This window comes from Phocoena sinus, chromosome 5 (genome assembly GCF_008692025.1).
Source record: "Phocoena sinus isolate mPhoSin1 chromosome 5, mPhoSin1.pri, whole genome shotgun sequence".
Taxonomy (NCBI): Eukaryota; Metazoa; Chordata; class Mammalia; order Artiodactyla; family Phocoenidae; genus Phocoena; species Phocoena sinus.
This window is the reverse complement of record NC_045767.1, coordinates 14,844,017-14,866,254: the sequence shown is the minus strand read 5'-3', so window position 1 is coordinate 14,866,254 and position 22,238 is coordinate 14,844,017.

Genomic DNA, 22,238 nt, shown 5'->3' with positions numbered 1-22,238 from the left:
GATGGCCCATCATGGTATTAATGTCCACCTTGCCTCCAACAGTTAAGTGCCAACACTGGCCTCTGCCACTCCATGATCAAATCACCCTCACTAACATTAGAGAACTGAGTTCCACAGAAGCATCTCTTATCATCAATGCTGGTCTACAGAGGACAGCTCCACTGAACTTCTGATGATGCTGGTATCTCATCCTGCCCCCACTAACACATTCCTTTTCACTTCAATGAATAAAGCAATCAGTAACCCTCAAAGAGAACACTCAGCTGATGGGTCTCTAGTCTCGCGTATTACATCTATTCTAACATGCCCATCTCTCTGGGCCTCTTGTCCCACCCTTATTACTCTGTCAAGATATCTGACATCTCTACCTCACTCACTCTAAGTCATCGTTCCTTTCAAGCTTCATGCAGCCATGCTAAAGAGAATTAGAACCAGTTCCCATTGTCCATGCCAGGATTTAAAATCCAGAGTTATGGAAGAGTTCCCCTATACCAATAAATTCTCCTTTATTCAGCATTATATTCTGCTGTTCTTGCTCTAGTATCTTCAAGATTCATTCCCTGTATATGTTCTCCTAGTTCCTGAAGATCCATATTGACGCATAAGATCTTGACTATTCTCTAGTCAAGTCATACTGAGACTTGACTCCTATTATTGATCTATGCAATGAGAAGCCATGGGAAGAGGAACGAGCATAGCTTGTGAAGGACCATCATCATCTTGAAAAATATCTACCTTATGTCCTCTGTTAGTAGTTTCTAGGCAATGAAAGCCTAGGTATTCTCTTCTAACATGAGAGAGAGAGAGCAACTACTTCTGGCCTAGAGGCATAAGGAAAATCTAAGGCACTGATTTTCTCAAGCCCAGCCATCTAAACATGCTAATTCCAGATCTTAGGGTTCTATTTCTTTCCTATCAGGGTCCTTTTCTTAAGTGTAGGAGAGTTGCCAGGGCTATGAATTCAGCTTGCTTTGTAACTTCTCTATTCTTACAATCAAATTTTGGACCAGGCTCTTAGCATAGTCTGTTTTCTGACTGCTGGAGATGTGGTTCTCTTTAAAAGCTATCATGGAGAATTGGCTTTCACAACACATCTGAAGACAATATTTGGTTGAACTGAGCCTGTTCCTTTTCTTCCTTCAAGACTTCTATGACTACTAACAATAGCTACCTCACTTCACAGGTCTTACCATGATCACTGCCCTACATATTTCAAGTATAGAGTTATTGCGTGAGCCAGTGCATCCCTCTTCACCTCTACCTCATCTCAATCCACCACAGGTGACAGTATTAGTAACTGTGATGTTACAGATCATCAAGAGTTCTTGACAGTACCCTCATCCTCAGCAATGAAGCCCTTGCCTCTAACTGGCAAGTTAGTGATCTAATCCCAGGGTCTACTTCCTAGTACCCCACTTCTGATACAAACTGTCTAATGTTGGATTCTTCCAGAAGCTGACTCTTATATAAAGGTTTGAATGAAAATAATTTATGGGGAGGTGATCCTAGAAATAACAATTTGGGGAATGCAAACTAAGACAGCCATCTCCGTGTGATGAATATTCATGAGTCTAGGTGGCCTGGGCCTGACTGTCTCTGCTAATGCAACTTTGGCTTCAGAACTGAGAGTGGTGCTGCATTACTATCCAACAGACAGACTACATGCAGGCTTAGGATACCAGCAAGGCAGGGACACACAAAAATAATACTTGTCTTCAATAAACTTGTCCATAAAAAAAGATCTAAAGAAAAAAATAATGTCACTTCCAGCAGTAATTTACATTTTATGTTTTATGATTTACTGCTGTTTTAAAAGTACAGGACACACAATTTTTTCCAGTAATTTTCAGTGCTAAGATCAGAAAACATCTGAATCTGAGCCACCCTGTGATGATATACTCGGCCTGCTCACTGAAGGTAGCAAGTCAAATTCTGCCCTGCTGGGCTTCTGAGCAATCTTCTCCTTCTTAACAATTTTAACACCAACTTTGAGTCAATTCTTCAGCCAAACTTCAAATATGCTCACGCTGAACATCATGGTTGGTTCCTCCCAAACTCACTCAGGCTCTGGTCCAATATGCATACCATCTCTCCTCTTCCAGAGACCCCCTCCCCTTCCCTAATCTTATTCATTTCCCAAACAGGAAATTTCTGTCTCCTTTCTTCCTTTTCGTGGGGGAGATTCATTACCAAAAGAGAGAGACAGAGAGAAAATATACATATTTCCCAGAGAAAACTTCAGTCAAAAGAATTATCACAGAAACTAACACACCATTGTAAAGCAATTATACTCCAATAAAGATGTAAAAAAAAAAAAGAATCATCACATAAGTTTTTACCCCTCTTCCCACTGCTCCCAATTTAGAAGTCACCTCTAGGGGGAAACCACGCTTAATACTAATACTAATAATTTTAGTAAATTATGCAATTTATTGCTAAATATCTATTTTTGATCATAGAGAGATTTAATAAGTGACATAATTATTATTTCCTATCTACCAGGCACTGTACACTAAGTATTTAACAGGGATTATATCATTTAATCCTGATTATAACCATTGCTGTAGGTACTATTTTTATCCCCATTTTAGTGATGAAGAAACTGAGGCTTAAGAGATTGGAATTTGGATCTCTCTAATGGAAATATTTTCTCTTAATCACCATGCTGTTTCATAAATAAATATTTGTTGAATGGAGTGAAGTATGGAAGAAACAAGATAGAGAAAATGAGAAGGAAAAAGCTGGAGGGGTTCTCTAGAGTGGTTTGGACCCATTCCATTCTCCCCTTTGGAAAACTCTCTTACAGCTTCTAAAAGAACTGCTATGTTCTTGCCACCTGGTTCCCAAGTACTACTTATAAACCTAGGTCTAGATTCAAGTGCATATACAGAAAAACATGAACATATTTCACACTCACAACAAATTCCAGGTGAGTAAGTAAAAATCAGATTGACTCTGTGAAACAGACCTGAAGCCACCATTGCCTTGTTCCACCACTTTCTTTGCTCCCTCTCAGTTTGGAGACAATGCATCTTCTAGTCTTACCTCTGAGCCTGAAGTCCCTGCCTCTCAGACTAAACATGCTGATTGCCAACCAAAACAAACAACTTTACTGACAACCAAGTTCTGCCTAGATAATTTTCGCTTACAAAACAAAAACTACAAAGCATGCTCTATCCCCAAAGGAATTCTTTCCTACTCTGCTATTTCTTCATGTTGAGGAGAGAATCTGATGATACATGAAAATAGCTAGCTGTGAATCAAATATTTCACAGAGATCTCTGCAAGGCTAAATTTAGGAAGAAGAAAAATCTTGAAATTAGTATAAAAATCAAAAGTTAAAATCCTGCTTCAACTCTACACTGATCAGTCTTTAAAAAACAGCTAGAGAACAAGCATGCTGTCTTATTAGTCATGTGGATCTGAAATTACTAACAGATACATAATTCCAGGCTTGATCTCATTTCTTGCCTGGCTTTGCTTTTAACTATGTACATCCATGCTGAGGATTCAAGCTGCTTCCCCAGCTCGTAACAAGCCCTTTTCAGAGACAGGTCTCCTGCCTCCCTGCTGCCTGTATTAATGAGAAGCATGAGTTTCAAATCAAACTACAAAAGAACAATTTTCTTGGAACATTATCCTGTAATGGGCTTCAAATACAACCTTCCTTAGGGGTTTAATATCTCTATAGAAAGTAGTTAATCCAGTGAGAGAAAATCTAAGGAAGCCAAAGAGCCTAAATTTGGGGTAGATTTGGTATTTCCCCCATGCTGGGTGGTGGGGGAAGGGAGAACTGAATTATGGTGACATTAATACATAAATGGGTCTGATTCCAAAGGCAAAAGTTTAATCTCACTCACCTTTGGAAAACTAAGCTAGCACCTTTAGACTTAGATTCCCTGATGTATGAGGATATTCAATACGATCCCATACGGCTCATGCAACATGAACCCCATGTAAATACTCCAAAACCACAACTGATTGGAATTCTTAGGAAAGGAGATGTTCTAGGTCATTGGATTTTCTTGTCAAGTCAGGAATGAATAGACAAATCCTTCTTATTTCAACCCTCAGGATCAAAAATGTTTATAAATGCATTAGTCTATTTTCCTGATTTATTAAATGCAGCATGGAGAATATAATTCAATCTCTATTTGACGATTCAGATACCTATGGTTCCTGAGGTCACACCTTTGGGAATCAGTTACTTTGGTGCTATAACTAAGAAGTCAGAGGTTAAGAAACAGAGGTAGAGCTGCACTGACATTAGGTTATAGTTATAAGGGTTTAGTAAAAAGTCACCATCGATAGGCACTTACTGTCCTTTTACCTATTTCTTATAAAATTACAGGGTTAAAAAATTCTGATTAATGGGTGAGTCTGATTATTTAAGAATTTGAATGTTTATACTAGCATAGCTTTTCCTTGGGGGGAAAAAATACCTTCCGTCTTCATCTGAGAAAGAGCCCATTTCTAACTGGCTGCATGGTTCACATAGATATAATAAAACCTGTTAAAAAATAAAGTGACACAACATAAATTCAATTGAAAGCAACCTAAACTTCCACCTCCGATCCCAAGTTGCTGTTGTTACTGTTGGGGTGGTTGTTTTTGCTGTTGTTTTGGTAAAACAAGGCTGCTACTATACAGTGGGAGTTCCATTTAAATTTAAAGCCATCAAAAGTTAATTCTTCTTCCATTCAAGAGGGAAAGAAAGACCTTTCAGTAATCTCAGGAGAAAGTTTTTTGTACTCAAATCCTCCCGAGCTGTGCAGCTCTGTAATGAAAGATAAATCAGGCCAGTCACGCGCGTGAAGACCAAGAATGAGCAGCAAAACTAACCACGGCAATGGTGACTTCAAGTGCCAGCAGGCACAGAAAGGCCTTACTCCAGCAGTTTATTATGCCCCTGTTCTCCAAAGGTTGTGTTTTTCCTGGCAAGAGAGGAGGAGGGGAGGTACATCTCCTAACTTGTTAATGACCTATGCCTTCTGAGTAAGGAGAACACTAGTGAAAACGCAGGATCCCTGTCCTTTCCATCAGCTCTCTACTTGCCAGCAAGCCAGTGTTTACGGCTTCTTATGTTTGCCTAACAGATATGTTCACCATCAGCAATTCTAACTTGACCTATCCCTCACTGATGGTTATCCAGAGTTCTGTGCCAAGCACAAGGGCTAGGGGAAAAGGGGAGGGCATAGAAAACTGCAGGGGAAGGAAGGGAAAGAGAAAAAGGGTACCAGGCAAGGAAAAACCTGTCATGCACAGTCAAACAACTGATTCATGTCAACAATACTAAACCTATGCTAGTTTCTCTGCCTTTCCTACCTATTTTTAGTAGAGCTTTAGGAAGTACAAGACCAAAAAGAAACTGAGTTTCTGCCATTTGATTCTACCCATACGCTACACACAAAATCTTTAAGTAATACCTGTCTTATTTGTCTGTAGGATACTACCAATGCAAGTAACACTCTTCCACTTAAGACTAAGATGAACAGTAAGTAAATTTCATTTTTGACCTAAGGTTCTAATCTGTTTCAACCTGGACCCACCAAGACCTGAACTTTCATCAGATCAACAAAATGATCCTTCTGTCTTTTTGATTGCCAGATCTCATCCAAGTAGTCAACTACTTAGGACTTTATTGACAGAACCTTGGAAAGACTGGGAACGAGAAGATGCAGCCAGGAAAGGAATGCAAAATTTCAGACATGCCATGTATACTAATAGCGATACTTAAACCACTAAGATTTCCATTCCATTGATACTAATTTATTTCAGATTGCTCCATCGTGCTGCTAATCAAAGCCAGCAAACATACACCAAGACAAGCCAAGGGGGAAAATGACCTTCCTTTACCCATGTCAGTTGTCAAGAGGGTGGTAAATAGCAGAATGAATAAACACATATTTGCTGATGCTTTAATCCCATGCTTATAAAAAATTTTTCAGTTAAAATGCCAGACACAAATTTGTAGAGTATTTATTAAATACTGCCCTAAAATCAGTTTCAGATATCTATAGTCAGATCCCTGAGTTCAGTGTGCCACTGCTTTTGATACTTTTTAAACATATGCTTAGTAAGAAAGGGTTAAATAAAGGATCTTGAACAGTAGGAAGTCTCTTAGGAATAAAGATAGCTATCCTTCAGTGATAGGTTTGAAATAGAAAGATGAGCACAAATGCAGCACATTGAAAAAAGAAGGCGACTGATACTTTTTCAAGCTATTATGAACTTTAATTAAGTTTATAAACTATAATTTTAAACTACATTTAAAAAACAATAGACCACATTTTTGCCCTAATTGGTTTAAAAAGCAGAATAGTTGAGGTTAAGTGAAAAGAAACTTTCAATTACTTTAAAAATAGTCTGAAGCAATGGACTAGATTTACTCACAGCAAACTAGATGTATCTTAAAAACATACTCCTAAGTGAAATTTTTAATGTAAGAAACAGAATAAGATCTATAGCAGAATATCATTTATATAAACGTAAAATACATGTATACAAAGCAACAAGGATTCAGTAAGAGTATATATCAAAGTAAAAGGATACACAGTGAATGAATCAGAATAAGCTATCTATGGTAGTGTGGGAGAAAAGAGTGGAGAATGAAGATAAAGATAAATTTTTTAAAAATAAGCCTTGCATGGATCAATGATGGCATTGTACTATGAGCTAAGAAATATGCTTATTATCAACCATATATACCCTTATATACCACAGTCCAAAAAATTAGAGTCACAGTCAATAAAGTTTCTATGTAAATGTGACAAAAAAATTTTTTAACTCCAGGGATAATAAGATAGATAATGGTTAATTAGGTCAACATGAAATGCAATTATATCAGGTCAATGACTACTATGCTTGTGGTTCATGACCCTAAAAATTCATTGGGAAAAATCAATGAGAAATGCTCCTTAAAATCTCCTCTGTTTTTCTGCATTTTTCCAACAAATTTTAATCCCCAAATGAGAGTAAAACCAAACCTGGGCTTTTGATCTCCTTTAGTGCAAGATCATCTCCAGGTATATATGGAAAAAAGGATACAGATTTCTAATGGTGTAACAAGAAAACCTAGTGATGAATTTGCTATGAAGTAAAGGGTAAAGCCAAAGAAGACACATAGGTTTATAATTTAAGGAAGTATGTTTATAAAGACTGAGAAGAACATTAGTGGAAGAGGGGGTGGTGAGGATTAAGCATCTCTATATTCAGTACATCAGTAATTTTTATACGGCCATTTCTTATACCCTCCTCCAAAGCATGCCTGTGGTTTAAGGTTCAAAGGTTAAGTCAGGTAAAACATTTCTAGAAGGACTAAAAGAGCTCTCTGATGGTCTAGTTTAATCAAGGGACAAAAGGCAGGATATTTTTTAAATCCTCCCTGAATATTATTTCTCACAATTGAGGCTTTGATGAGCATAGAGCAGCAGAGAATTTGAAGCCATATTATTTAACCAGATGCTTAAAAGTCAGTTATCCATGTTAGACAACCATCTAAGTAAGTACCAGGAGGCTTGGCAGCTGTGGCATGTTTTTATTTTCCAAAAATATATAAATATGCATCCTACTCCATATTCTCTCTTACTGTAAGACCGATGCTTACACTTCTCCACAAAGAAGGAAGGTCTATGCTCCCTCACTTTGAACCTGGTGGACCTTCATAACTGCTTCAAGCAACAGATTATGTTGCAAGGAACACTGACTTCCCAGGCTTGGTCATGAAAGATAATATGGTCTCCACCTCTTTCTTTCACTCTCTTCTAGGATACATATCTTGGGAGCTCAGAGGCAACATTTAAGAAGTCTGGTTATCCTGAAGTCAGCATATTAGAAAAATCACACGAAGAAAATACACAGACAAAGAGATGTCTGAGGAGACCTCATTATTCCAGCCCCAAGCTATTGCAGTCCTCAGTCCTCACAACCTGACATATGAGTGAAGAAGCCTTCAAGAGCTCCTTGTTCCTAGCCACAATCTTACCACAACGGCATGAGAGACTCAAGCCAAAATTGCCTAACTTGGCCATTCCTGAATTCCTGACCACAGAAGCCATCTGAGATCTTAAAAAATCATTTTTGTTGCTTTAAACCACTAATGTTTGGGGTGATGTGTTACACAGCAACAGATAACTGATTCAGCAGTCTTTCAGGAAAGATGAAGAACTTAACCAGGGTGTGTCCCTGAACGGATGGCTGTCCCACCTACACGCAGAAAGAAAATCTGTGATTAAGCCTCAGAGCTGGTTGCTGAAGATTCTCATTCATTTGTTTTTGTTGTTGTTATTTGCTAACATTCACTTATAGTTTCCTATGTACTGGTACTGTTATTCCCAACAACCCACTGAAACATTTATTATTTTATTGCCATTGTACATCTGAGGAAACTAAGAACAATTAAATAACTGCCAAAATTAAAAAACTATCCATTGAAGGAGCTTCCAGCAGTACAGTCTGATTCTAGGCCCATGCTTCTAACCATCATGCTCTACTGCTTTGGGCACTTTTCAAGACTGAGCTCAATTATAAACTTTTGGAAATGATGACAAAACAAGTCAAACTATAAAATGACAAAGTTGGCTAAATACACTTGCTGAAAATCATTACCCTAATAATGCTGCTTTGTGCTCTGTGCACCCAAGCAAGGACACCTATAATGCTCTAATCCCATAAACTGATAATCTAATTAGTGAGTGTAAAATGTTAATATACAATTAATCTAAACAGATTAATATATAAATCAGAACAATACCCTGACTCATAGCAAAGGTCATAAAGGCCATTAAGAAGCACATGTACAAACTGGGATCGGGAGACAAGTGACAGTTGTGTTTAATCTAACATAAGGTAAAAAATACTGAGTGTTCAAGAAATGCTAATACTGACATAAAGACTGTTATTCGATCTGAAACAAAGAAACAGGAAGAAGAATCAACAACAACAACAAAATGTTTTAAATTTGTCTCAATCCACAGAAAGCACTATATTTAAATCACCCGCCTTTAGAATGAAAGTACTGGCAGGAATTCAACATAGCTCATTATGTCCCCTGAGGCATCATTACAGTATGTTTTCTTTTTAAAAAATCACACTTAAACACTCTCTCTCTTATAAACTGTTAAAAAGCATCACTATATTACTATTTCATGACACAGTAAGTGGTCTCAGCATGTGTGGCTAGTTGTGGGTGGGAACGGAGTGGGAAGTCCTCATCAAAAGATGCATCATCACCATCATTCAAGGCATCCTCACAGGAACGTGTTGTATGGCAACATGATGGGTGCTGTGTTTTGACTCCCTCACTGCTACACACAATTTGCCAGCAGTCCATAAAGTATGCTTCTGGATCATAAAATCTAAGAGATTTTTTCTTCTATTTGGCATGAATCATTTAAATATGAATTCTAAATGTAGTAAGAAATGCCCAAAGCATAATTTCTCCAAAGCTAAATCTTAAATTACGTTTCCCTAATGCTCAGGAGCACTGCATGCAACACTATTGATTTGAATCCTGGAATCCCCTTTTAGAGATAGAACAGTAGAATCAAATTCCTGGAAACCCTAGGTGACACCAACAGAGAAAAATGGACAAGGCCATTCCCAGCAATGGTGAGATTTCAGGAAAATCAACCAAGAAGAAAGAGTTGGACAGAGATTGACATAGTTCAACACCTACCACCTTGGAAAATGATGAAAATCACAAACAGAACAGGATTCTCAATAAAGCCACCCCTGAAACGGTCCTTTGAAGTGCCATGAATGACCTCTGGAGTGGGCATCCACAGTTCTCAACTTGAACAGTTCTGGGGGGAAAGTTTCCCAAATATATGCTTTCACAGCTCCTTTGCCGCCCCCCCTTAAGTTACCCCAGCCCACTTCCACATCCTTCTTTTCTTCCAGGTCCCCACCTCACTGGAAGCTTCTGTCTCTAACTTATTTCCAAAGTTCGTCTACTATATGTTTATGTGGCCACCTAAAATTCACGTGGAATTGAAGCTGTATGTAAACATCTACCTAAAAATAAAAGATCCTGGGATAGAGCTGAATGCACTTCAAATTCAACATATCTAAATCCCACTCATTCTCTTTCCCCAAAATATACCTCCAACTTTTCTGTTACTGTTAATGATATCACTCTTCTAGTCTCTCAAGCTAGAAAAGTGCACGTTTTCTTTCCATTCCTGTAAGAAATAAAAACAAAACTTGTCTCATTAATTCTTCCTTCAAACTCCCTCTTGTGTCTGCTTCTTCCTTCCCCTTTTCGCCCCCATCCCACTGGTTCACACATTTATCTTCTCATGCCTGAACTATTTCAAGCACCTCCTATGTAGCCACCTAAGCTGGAATCCCAACCATCAGCCTTTCCCCACCCTAATCTACCTTGCATACACCATATGAGATTTACCTTCCTAAATCACCTCAAACATCTTACCCCTTCATATTCTAAAATGGGTCTTTTAATGGGTCTTCGTTGAAAGGTCAAATTCCTCAATGGGGCATCTGAGTCTCTGTCTGCCTCCCACTTATCCTTTCATTTTATGACCACACTAAGTGTTGGTGAGTAATGGGGAATGCTGGGGGAACAGGAACCCTTACACACTGCTGGTGGGAATGTAAAATTGTACAACCACTTAGAAAAACAGTTCTTAAAAATGTAAACATCTCACACCATATGATCCAGGAATTCCATTCCTAATTATTTACCCAAGAGAAATGAAAGCATAGGTCCAAACAAAGATTCTTAAGTTAATATTTGTAGTAGCTTTATTTGTAATCGCCAAAAACTAGAAGCAATCCAAATGCCCATCAAAAGGTGAATGGATAAACAAATGATGCTATATCCATCCAATGAAATACTGCTTAGGTATAAAAATAATGAACTATAGATACAAACTACAGTATATATGAAGCTCAGAAAAAGTATCCTGAGTGAAAGAAGCCAGACAAAAACACTTCTATAAAGTTCTAAAAACTGCACACTAATGTAGAGTGACAGAAAGCGTATCAGCGGTTGCCTGGGAACCCAGAGGTAGGAAGGTAAGAGGACTGGAAGGGAGAAATTACAAAGGTGCTCTAAGAAACTTTTGTCAGTGATGGGTATTATACTGATTGCAGTGATGGTTTCACGGTTAGGAACATATGTTCAAAACTCACCAAACTGTTCACATTAAGTATTCGTTGTACATTGTCTGTCAATTATACCTCAAAAAAAGCTGTTGAAGAGAAAATCTTATCTCTGAGAAAATCTTATCTCTGATCACTCACCTTCTAAACACATTCCTGAGTCAAACCGGTCAACTGATTAATACAAGAATGCATTGTGAACCTTTGCACATCTGTGTTCTTCCTGCAGCCATCCTCTCAAATGAAATACCATACTATTTGTCCCTCCAAACACAGCTGACCTCACACCTCCTCCAGTGAGACTCCCCAGACCACTCCAGCTTGTAGATTTCTTCTTTCTCTTATTTTCTAACTTTCTAATACACTCTAACCATCATTTGGCGAGTTTAACTATAGCACAGAGGCAAACCTAAGTTTGAATCCTAATTCTCTAGTTTATAACTCTGTGACCCTAGAAATTTACTTAATCTGTCTCTATCTCTTAAACATTTATAATAATCGTACCCATTTCATAAAGTTGCTGAATGTAAATTGATTGGCATAATACCTAGCACACAGAGTAAGTATCCAATCTTTGTTGTATTAGATTTACTATATGTTTCTTTGTGATATTTCTTATATGAAATAGTTTTGGAAGGGGTGGTAGAGTCATCTGGCCTTCCTAATGGTGCCTGCCAGAAATAATTACATCTAAGCCCTTTTTGTACAATAGACAATAATTAGCTGGTTTAATTTTCCTTTTCCTGTCAATACCCTTTTCCAATATACATGTGTGTGTTTGTGTATATATAGAGAGAGACAGCCTGGGAGACAGAGAGCTAGAGCAAGCTGGAGAGGGCAGGAACAGGGAGGGCAGGGGAGGGAAAGGGAGGCAAGGGGAGGAGAGACTAGGAAGTTGCAAATATTACAGTTTTCTGCTAGAGTAAGCTTAAATTGAATCTAGACATTACATTTAAATAATAAAATGTACTTAGTCATACTCTCAGAATTTGACTTTCTTAGCTACAAATAATAAAATAATGACTACCAAGCATTTATTATCTACATGATTAGACACAAAGAAGTTTGTAGTAAGTTCAGTCACAAGTCAAAAAATGGCTACAATACAATTTGAACCAATGCCTCTCTAATTATGTAATGATACTTCTAACAATGCATCATTGTAGATGCATGCATCATTGCATCATTGATTTTACTTTCATCAGCTGTGTCTTAAATAATAAAATACAGATTACAGACTTTTAATAGCCAATCATTTATTTATATTAATTGACTTAATGCTACACCTCACTTAATACAGGGTACTTTATGGAGAGTGGTTCTCAAGATACTTTAGTTTCTTAAATCATTTATTGTTCAGCAGATTTGGTAATATTTTCCTTTCAGTGGGAACTTTTCTTCAGGGTAAGTGAGGGAATACTGAAGATCAGTATCAGTACTTTAAGGGCAAGCTGCCATTTCACGCTTGCCCTTTTTTTTTTTTTTTTTTTTTGCGGTACGCGGGCCTCTCACCGCTGTGGCCTCTCCCGTTGCGGAGCACAGGCTCCAGACGCGCAGGCCCAGTGGCCATGGCTCACGGGCCCAGCCGCTCCGCGGCATGTGGGATCCTCCCGGACCCGGGCACGAACCCGTGTCCCCTGCATCGGCAGGCAGACTCTCAACCACTGCGCCACCAGGGAAGCCCCACGCTTGCCCTTAAAGTAACTAGTTTAGCAGCACTGACAATGCCCCCTCATTATTTACTTAATTCAGTATCAAAAGTGTTTGACTTTTCTTCCAATGGGGCCACGTAGATTTATAATTAAAAGAGATAGCCACCTCCCTGTAAGCAATAGGAAGGAATGTAAGAAGAAGATATCACCAATCCAAATAACTAAATACCTAATTGATGTTTTGGAAACTTATGCTTTAAGCAGAGCTTCACCTTTAGAAACTCAGTGCCTGGATAAAAGACAGTACCAAGGCCACTTGGACTGCAAAACACAGTCACAGGTGGAAATGCCAACATGCATAAACTAAACATTTGTAATCTCATCATATAGTTAGATGAATCCTGGATGATCTTTTCTAGACATTGTTTAAAGTACTGAGCACGTACACTTCCGAAGAGTAATCACTGATTTTTTTAGCTAACTTGCACTTTAACAATTAATTCAGTTTTATTATGTACTCGACCAATACTATTTGTAGCATTACCTCTACACGGCTATGATTTATAATTATAATAGCACTTATCAAGCATTAATTATGTAACAAGCACTATTCTAAGCATTTTGCATAGGTGAACTCATGTCACCTTTATAACTCAATGCGATAGGTACAAATCATGGGAGATAAGGCATAAAGAGTTAAAGTACATGGTGGTATCATTAGCATTATTAGCATTGTTAATAATGCGTTCAGATATGGACTTAGATCTCACAATAAAATTTAAAAACTCAATTTCAAACAACTGTCTCATTTACAACTCAAAAATCTATCCAAGTAAAAGGTCTCACCATGTCTTTCTTAAGACATAGACGCTTGGTGTTTTTGTCAAAATAAGAATACTTTCATGAACTCAAAACATAGCTTCCTTCTTAAGAAGCTACATAATTCAAACTTAGAAGTAGTCAAGATACAGACACCCTTTTCACTAAACATGAGTATGATTTTACTATTAGAAAATCCAACAAGGAGCAAATAAAAGATGAAGGAGGTCACCTACAACCTTAGAAAGCATTAGAACCACCCACAAAGCAGAATACAGCTTAGACTATTTTCACTTTTTTGTGTGTTCTAACGGATATTTGTATTTCAAATACTTTCAAAATTATATTAGCTTTATAAAATTCTATTTTCTCCACCCCCTCATATCTTTCTTTCCCCACTTTAAGCCAATCAACTCAAGGTCTTTGGGGACTGCCAATTTGGAACATCCTCTGGCCTTGACAACTGGCAGCTGGGATCGATCAGTTCATAAAATCCAACTTGTCAGCTAAAACCAGTCATGTTTTTTAAGCAAGACAATCTGTTAAACAGGTTAGGCCTTAAATCCTGAAAAACATTTGCAAAAACACATTTTGTACTTGCTCTTCCTAAGTTCTGAGGCTACAGATGTTACAGAAACCACAATTCTGGAAACTCTCCCAACCATCTATTATCCTTCCCTGAAAACTTGAAGGTATCTTCTGGGCTCCACAGCTAGCAGCAGACCAGCTTCTGATAGCCATGGGTGGGAACAGATATCCTCAATGTGGAAGGAATCCTTGATTCACCCTGGGCAGTTACATAGTAATTTCTTTCTGCTGTGCACTTGATCTAGTTCATCGTAAGCCAATGTCATCACAGTGCAGTTAGGCTAGCTTCCAGTACTGGCTCTGTCATAAGAAGAAAAATTTATTATAGAGATTTCAAAGCAATTTCAGAGCTTATAAAGCTAAGTGATCTTAGGCAAGGCACATCTTCTTAAGCTTCAATCTCTTTCTCAGTAAAATGAGAGGGCTGGAATGACCAAACTTCAAATTTCTTTCCAATTCTATAATTCCATGATTCTACTTCTTCCCATTGTTTTCACTTAGCGGGAAGCCTAAGATACTTCCTCACCAATGCCAGCTCTTATAGTTATCCAGGATCACAGTGGGTCAGTCCCCACAAAGCATCATGCCACAAATAATGATGGGTTAGACGAATACTTTTTCAGACTTTATCATATTCAATTAAGTACAGGAAGGTTTCAAAACAGATAAATGTTGTTGTTTCCCCACTGAACCATGATTTGATTATCATTACCTTTCAATATCATAATATCTTGACACTTCCCACCATTACTATCTAAGTTGGCAAATATATACATCAGGCAAATGATCATTCCCTTTGGCTTTACCCCAGGTAAACATCAATCACTGATCAAGCCAAGACCACTCTCAGAATCTTCAACTCACCCTTCCAGACAGCCACCAGCAATTATTCAGAATTGGCATGAGTGAAAGAGCACATCTGAAATTGTGATGTATACATTAATTAGTACCAATCCAAACCCAACTGCCATCTATATGTCTCTAACTGGATATTTCCCGAGACATACACTCATTCTCTTCCCACTAAAGCACCTCCCTTTTTATAAATGGCAATTCCAATAATCCAGACATCCAAATGAGATATCTTACCTCATCCTTACATCTAATCAATCAAGTCTTGCAAATTTTACTTCCTATGCGGTTTTCACATTTATTTTCTCCATTCCAAATAACACTCTCCTAGTCCAAAACCTTATCATTTTTCTTCAAACCCATTGCAACAGCTTTTTAACTAGCTTACCTTGCCAATGGTCTTGTGAATATCATGTTTCCCTTTAAAACCTTTCAATGAATCTTAATGCATATTTGCATGACAGTCTCAGGTTATTCAAATAACTTACATGGTGGCTCAGGGTTTCATAAGCATGTAATAGTTGCATGGCCTTTTATAAGCTAGCCTTGGAAGTCAGTATCACGTCTACATACAACACTCTACTGGACAAAGCAGTCACAAGCCCACCCAGATTCAAGGTACACTTGATGGGAGGAGTGTCACTACAACCATGGTTTAAAGCCACCATATCCATCTCTATCTTTCACATGTTATGCTCTAGAAAAACTGAACCAGTAGTTCCCCAGTTATGCCACTGCACATGCTGTTTCTCCAGCATGGAATGCTGTGATAATTAATTTTATGTGTCAGCTTGACTAGGCCACAATATGTCCAGACAGCTGGTTAAATATTATTTCTGTATGTGTCTATGAGGATGTGTCCAGAAGAGATTAGCATTTGGGGTGGTGGACCAAGTAAAGCAGATGGCCCTCCCCAATGTGGATGGGCATCACTCAATCCACTGAGGGCATGAACAGAACAAGAAGGAAGAGAAAAGTTGAATTAACTCTGCCTGGCCACTTGAGCTGGGACATTGATCTTCTCCTGCCATTGGCACTCCTGGTTCTCAGGCGTTCAGACCCAGACTGAAACCTATATTATCAGCTCTCTGACTCTCAGGCCTTCAAACTACACCACTGGCTTTCCTGAGTCTCCAGTTTGCGGATGGCAGATCGAGGGACTTCTCAGCCTCTAAAATCATGTGAGCGAATATCTTATAATAAATCTCTTCATATACATTTCCTATTGGTTCTCTTTCTCTGGAGAACCCTAAGACAGATACTGTCCTTACCTGACCCCCAGAAAACCCCTGTCATTCCTGTAGTATCATCAAAATACTACTTCCACTGTGACAGCTTCCCTATCAGTACATAATGAACTTGAAATTCTTCCATACTCCAGTACGATCTCACCAACTAGACCAGTGCTTCTCAAGGATACAGATCAGCTGGGATCTCATCAAGATTCAGACTGATTCAGTAGGTCTAAGGTGAAACCAAAGATTCTACATTTCTTACAAGTTCCCAGGTAATATGTATGTTACTGTACCAACCACAGTTTGAATAGCAAAAGGCCACTCAAAGAGCCTACTCAAAAATTGCTGGCCCAGAGTGGAGTGTTGCATCCAAGGAAAGGTCTGTGGCACAGGGGCAAACTGCAGATCACGCATCTGGGTGAGAGGCCAGAATGGAATGGGAGAAGATACAGCAGGCACCTAAGAGCAGGCCGATTGTTAAAATATGTGCATTTCTGAGACAGGCAAAGAGGAAATTTTGCCAATAGGAGGGAAATCAGAGAAACCACGCCAAAAGCTACCAAAGGTTTTAAGTGAAGGGTGGGAAGCAGAGAATGGAGGAATCCTAGAGCTAATGAAAGAGAATGTGTAAACGCTGTTTTTAGGTTAGAAATAGGAAGGGAGCCATTAAGGCACTAGGCTAAAATTAACATTTTCCAAAATATTTGTCTATACCTCCATTGAGGTAAGCATCTACTTATACTGGATTTTAAAAATTTGGATGTCTATATCTAAATTCTACTTACCATAAGCTAGATTCCTGAGAACATGAACTGTTTTTATTTATTAGAGACTGGTATTTAAGAACATACATATGCCTTCTGGGTTCATATCTTAACTCTGCCACCACCTGGTTTGTGACAATAGGGAGACTTTTTTTTTTTTTTTTTGCTTTCATTCCCCCAAGCATAAAATAAGGGATAATAATAATGTCTGGACATAGAAATTTTGAGAGGATTAAAACAGAATATATCTGAAAGTGTTTATCTTGGAACATAGTAGCCTTAAAATTAGTGTTTGATATTATTATAGGGAGAGAGCATGATGTCTAAGAGTTGGCTTGAGAATCAAAAACCAGAGTAAAAAATCTCTTGCTCTCCTATTTACTAGTTGTCTGACCTTAAACCTGGTTCTTAACTCCTCTAAGCCTCAATTATTTCAACTGTAAAATTGAGATGCTAATTGTTACTACTTAATAGTTACTACTTAAGAATTGAGATCATCCATCCCTGATATATGCGATAAACCTTCAGTGAATACTAGTTATTATTATCAGCAACAACAGCATGACAACACAATCTGGCATTTGGAGGGCTTTCCACAAATACTGAATGACTAAATAAATTAATGAATGTAGAAAAGGTTAACATTGATCTCAGCAAATTCACCTCCCTCCAAGACTTTAAAATATTGCTATATACTCAAGGGAAAACTTTTCTTAGGACGCATGCAAGGAAGAGGTCAAGTAGAAACACAGGGCCCCCTCTATCTTCACTTTCATCTTTTGTTATAGGTTAAGCTTCCATGTAAATTTCCCTTCAAAAATTGCTTCCACCACTAAAGAATAAAGATTGTATCATATTTTCATAAATATGTCTTCTCCTACAGACCACAAAGATTAGCGCAGCATAAAATGTCTGGTTATAGTCATTCTAATAGGTGTAAACATCTAAACAACAATAAAAATTAAATGAAAGGCAGCTATATCATCACACCATTCCCCATTCCTCTACCTCCTGAGAATCTAAGAATGAAATTAGCTGGGAACAAATATGACACTGACTAGCCTGTTAGAATTAGCATAGTGCTACTGTAATGGCAAAAGAATTAATAGAAGTAACACGCCTAGTTCCAATACACATGGTGGGAAACCTCTTGCTGACAGAGATACAGGTAGGACTCATCCCAGCATTCCACTGAACATTTAAAGTAAAAAGCACAACTCAACTGCACCCCAAAGAATTTGCGAATTTAGAAGACATTTGATTACCCCATTTTACAGTAAGTGTCTGGACTAGAACCCTTTAGAAGGGTCACACCCTCTCCCAACTAGTGCTTGTTAAAGAAACTCATTTTTGGTGGTAGGAGGATGTTTTCCTTTACTTCATATTTATGTTGTTAGACATGGGATAAACTCAAATATATTTTGTTGCATAAATTCATACAATCTTTCTTCTGTCTTCTACTGGATTTAGGAGTGTCGCAAAATTTTAAACTCCAGGAGAGAAATCTTCCACAATTTATTTCACATGCAACTCAATGCTTTTTCTTCTGAGAATTAGCACCAGGCAGACCCTATAGACATCCTTTAAGAGAAGTTACGTACATTCCCATGGCTACATATTTCAGATATTTCCATCTTAATAAAAATCCTCCTCACTGGTTTGTCTTCTGTAGGCTCAGTTACACAGTGTTCTTTACATAAGTACTGAGCCCTATATTCTACGCAGATGGAGATAATAGAAATCAAACAATCAGACCTACCATATTCTGAAGATTACTGAGCAAGAGAAAATAATCATCACCAGTGAATTTTAGTCTTATTTTCCCAAGTGATGACACTGAAAACAATAACCTATCCACCCCACTCAGTAGGAGCTGAGGCTCACTATCAACACAGCAACAGATGAGGATATATGGCTTACGTTAAGAGGTGGTAGTTGGCTAGGGGCTGAGGAATATCCCAATTCTGACCCCTCACCACCCACCCCTTAACAACAACAACAACAACAAAATCTTCAAAAACCTGAGCCAAGGAACCCTTTGTTACTAGAAGACACTCTGGTCCCCAAATCCCATTACAGAATTCCGGGGAGATGACCTACTACACCTCATGGAAGAATCTAATTTCCCAGGTGGATCTAAGGAACCAGCCTTCACACAAAGCCCCAACCCAAATCCCAAATCTATACATCTAAGGGAAGTAAGGGCCTTCCTTCATGAGATATAGAGAGCCAAGAGGAAGAAATGTCCAAGAACTTTTTCCTAATTTAGAGTGGCCTTTCCCATACTACATACCCCAGATCTTTCTCTGGAGTAAGGGAAGGGGAAAGATGCCAAGGAAGATGTTTGTAGGCCTGTATTACATAGACTCACGGGAAAGAAGAGAGCACCCTTTTCCTACATGGGCTGCCATTTTGGTCAATCCAGACCTGTGCTCTCACCTCTTAAGCATAGAATGTGGTGTGTTAGCAATTGGGGTAACCCTTGGGGGTGAGAAAAGGGCTCTAAGTTCCCTTGGAGGTCAAAATGGCTGACAAAAATCTATCTAATCAATTATTCCCAACTTTGTATGAGGGAAGTAGGAAAAAGTTATCTTTATATCCCAATAAAAAAAAAAATCAGGACTTCCCTGGTGGCGCAGTGGTTGTCCCCCTGCCGATGCAGGGGACACGGGTTCGTGCCCGGGTCTGGGAAGATCCCACGTGCCGCGGAGCGGCTGGGCCCGTGAGCCATGGCCGCTGACCCTGCGCGTCCGGAGCCTGTGCTCCGCAACGGGAGAGGCCACAGCAGTGAGAGGCCCACGTACCGCCAAAAAAAAAAAAAAAAAAATCATAGAATTTGAATGAGAGTTGTTACTGATATGAGTATACTTTACATTTGATATGGAAGCAAGAAAAAAATAGTACTACTAAATAAATTAAAATTTTAAAAGTGGAAATTTATTTATTACTCATACAATTATTTATAAATGTATATACAAAGAATAACCAGACAACATCAACTTTCTCTCTTTTTAAATAAATATTCTGGAGTTAAATAACAAAGCCACAATTATTCAATTAATTTTCACGTTCTTCATGTGTAATGCTGAAATAGGATTTTATACCTGGGTTCTAGGCAAATCAAAAGATAAGTAACAAGGGCATGAATGCTGGGGTGAACACTGACCCCTCCCCCTCAATCCTCCCACAGATAGCAGTTAAACCACAGACTATAGACTGGGTCTGAGGACTGCTCAGTTTCCATGAATTCCTTTAGAGCTGAGAGGGCTTTTCTCAGTCAGATGTGTATCCCTACAGACACAAAATGGAGCAACAGGGAAAATATTGGGAATAAAAGAGACTATATATCCTAGGTCCTCACCCAGTGGCTTCTGCCTCAAAATAATAAATGTTTCACAGGACAAAATAAATATCCTCTAAACTTTCTCACTTATTACTATATTCCCCATAGCCCCCAAATAATCACTTTATGAAACTCATTCCTATTGTGAACAACTAATGGAATACTTTTTTTCTTTTTCATGGAAAGGCATTTTATTTTAAATGTAAGAGTGTGTACATGTCAATCCCAAACTTCCAATCTATCCCTCCCTCACACCCTTCCCCCCCGGTAACCATAAGTTTGTTCTCTAGGTCTGTGAGTCTGTTTCTGTTTTGTAAGTTCATTTGTAACCTTTTTTTTTTTTGATCCCACACATAAGCGATATCATATATTTGTCTTTCTCTTTCTGACTTACTTCATTCACTATGATAATTTCCAGGCCCATCCATGTTGCTGCAAATGGCATTATTTCATTCTTTTCAATGGCTGAGTAATATTCCATTGTATATATGTACCAACTCTTCTTTATCCATTCACCTGTTGATAGACATTTAGGTTGTTTCCACGTCTTGCCTATTGTAAACAGTGCTGCAGTGAAAACTTTTGCTTATACACAAAATGTATTTCATCTCTTATTGGGTAGATAGAGATGATGCAAATGGCTTATGAGGGTGATCAGCATTACTCACCCATACTGTGTGGCCCAGAGATTTTATGTTCATGTTATGTCAACATCATTGTCAACACTGTGTTAAAATCTTCATGACAATCAGGTCATTTTATGTTGGTAGTTCCACAATGAGTTTATCCAGAAACTTTTCGTCAATATTCATCAGTCAGGGAAAACACTTCAATGATGGAAGCATATTATTTTTATTTTAATGTAGGTTATAGTGTCCCAAAACTGGTCATTTAGGCCTCCTCCAAGGCAGACAACTCTCTAATTATAAATTCCATGAAAAACTACAACCCAACATTTATTGAGCTCTTCCTATATGGCATTTCTGTTAGAGACACTTTGTATGCACTATCTCATTGAATCCACACAACAATCCAGTGAATCAGGTGCTATTTTATCCTCATTTTACGGAAGAAAAGCCTTATAAAAGACCTGGATTTAAACCAAAGCAAGATGACTCCAGTTATGTACATTTAACCTCATATTATCCTGCATTCACCAGAACTTGATGTCTGAAAAAAAAAATATTTTTTCAAGCAACATTTGAAAGACCTTGGCTGTGCAGGGCTCATGCCACTTGCACTGCAGTGTTTCTTGGCAGCCTAATATGTAAATGAAGTATTACAAAATTTATTTTTTGCTGCCCTGGCTCTTTTTCAGGGGGATGAGGGATGCATAACCTTAGCTGTTTAGGCCAAGTAGTACATGCTTGTTGGAGATTCCACCCACCTGACCAGCAAGAGAAAGATATTTTGCACAGACTCATTTCCTCTTGAGGTATAACAACAATTTAAATTTCTCCTTTAAAGCCCAGTTGCATGGTCCATCTGTTCCAACTGGCTATTCTCCTGAATCATGGTGGCTACAGGAGGGAGGTGAGGAAATCTACTTGCTGGAAAAGAACCAACCAATGCTGTATTAAATAAATTTGCATCACGGTTGTAAATACACCCAGGGGCCAAGGTGATGAATGCATTTTATAAATCAAATAAATGAATAATAACTTTTCGAGGTTGCTAAATGTAAAATGTTTGAAGAACTGAATTGAATGAATCCAAACTGTGTCCAACGGTTACGCTTTCTAATTAAAACATACACTGAAAACATTAACCTGATTCATAATCTAAATAAAACTCCGTTTTTTGAATGGCTTTCCATCTTTATGAATTTTTTTATTACAACACAAGGTAAACAAATGAAAGT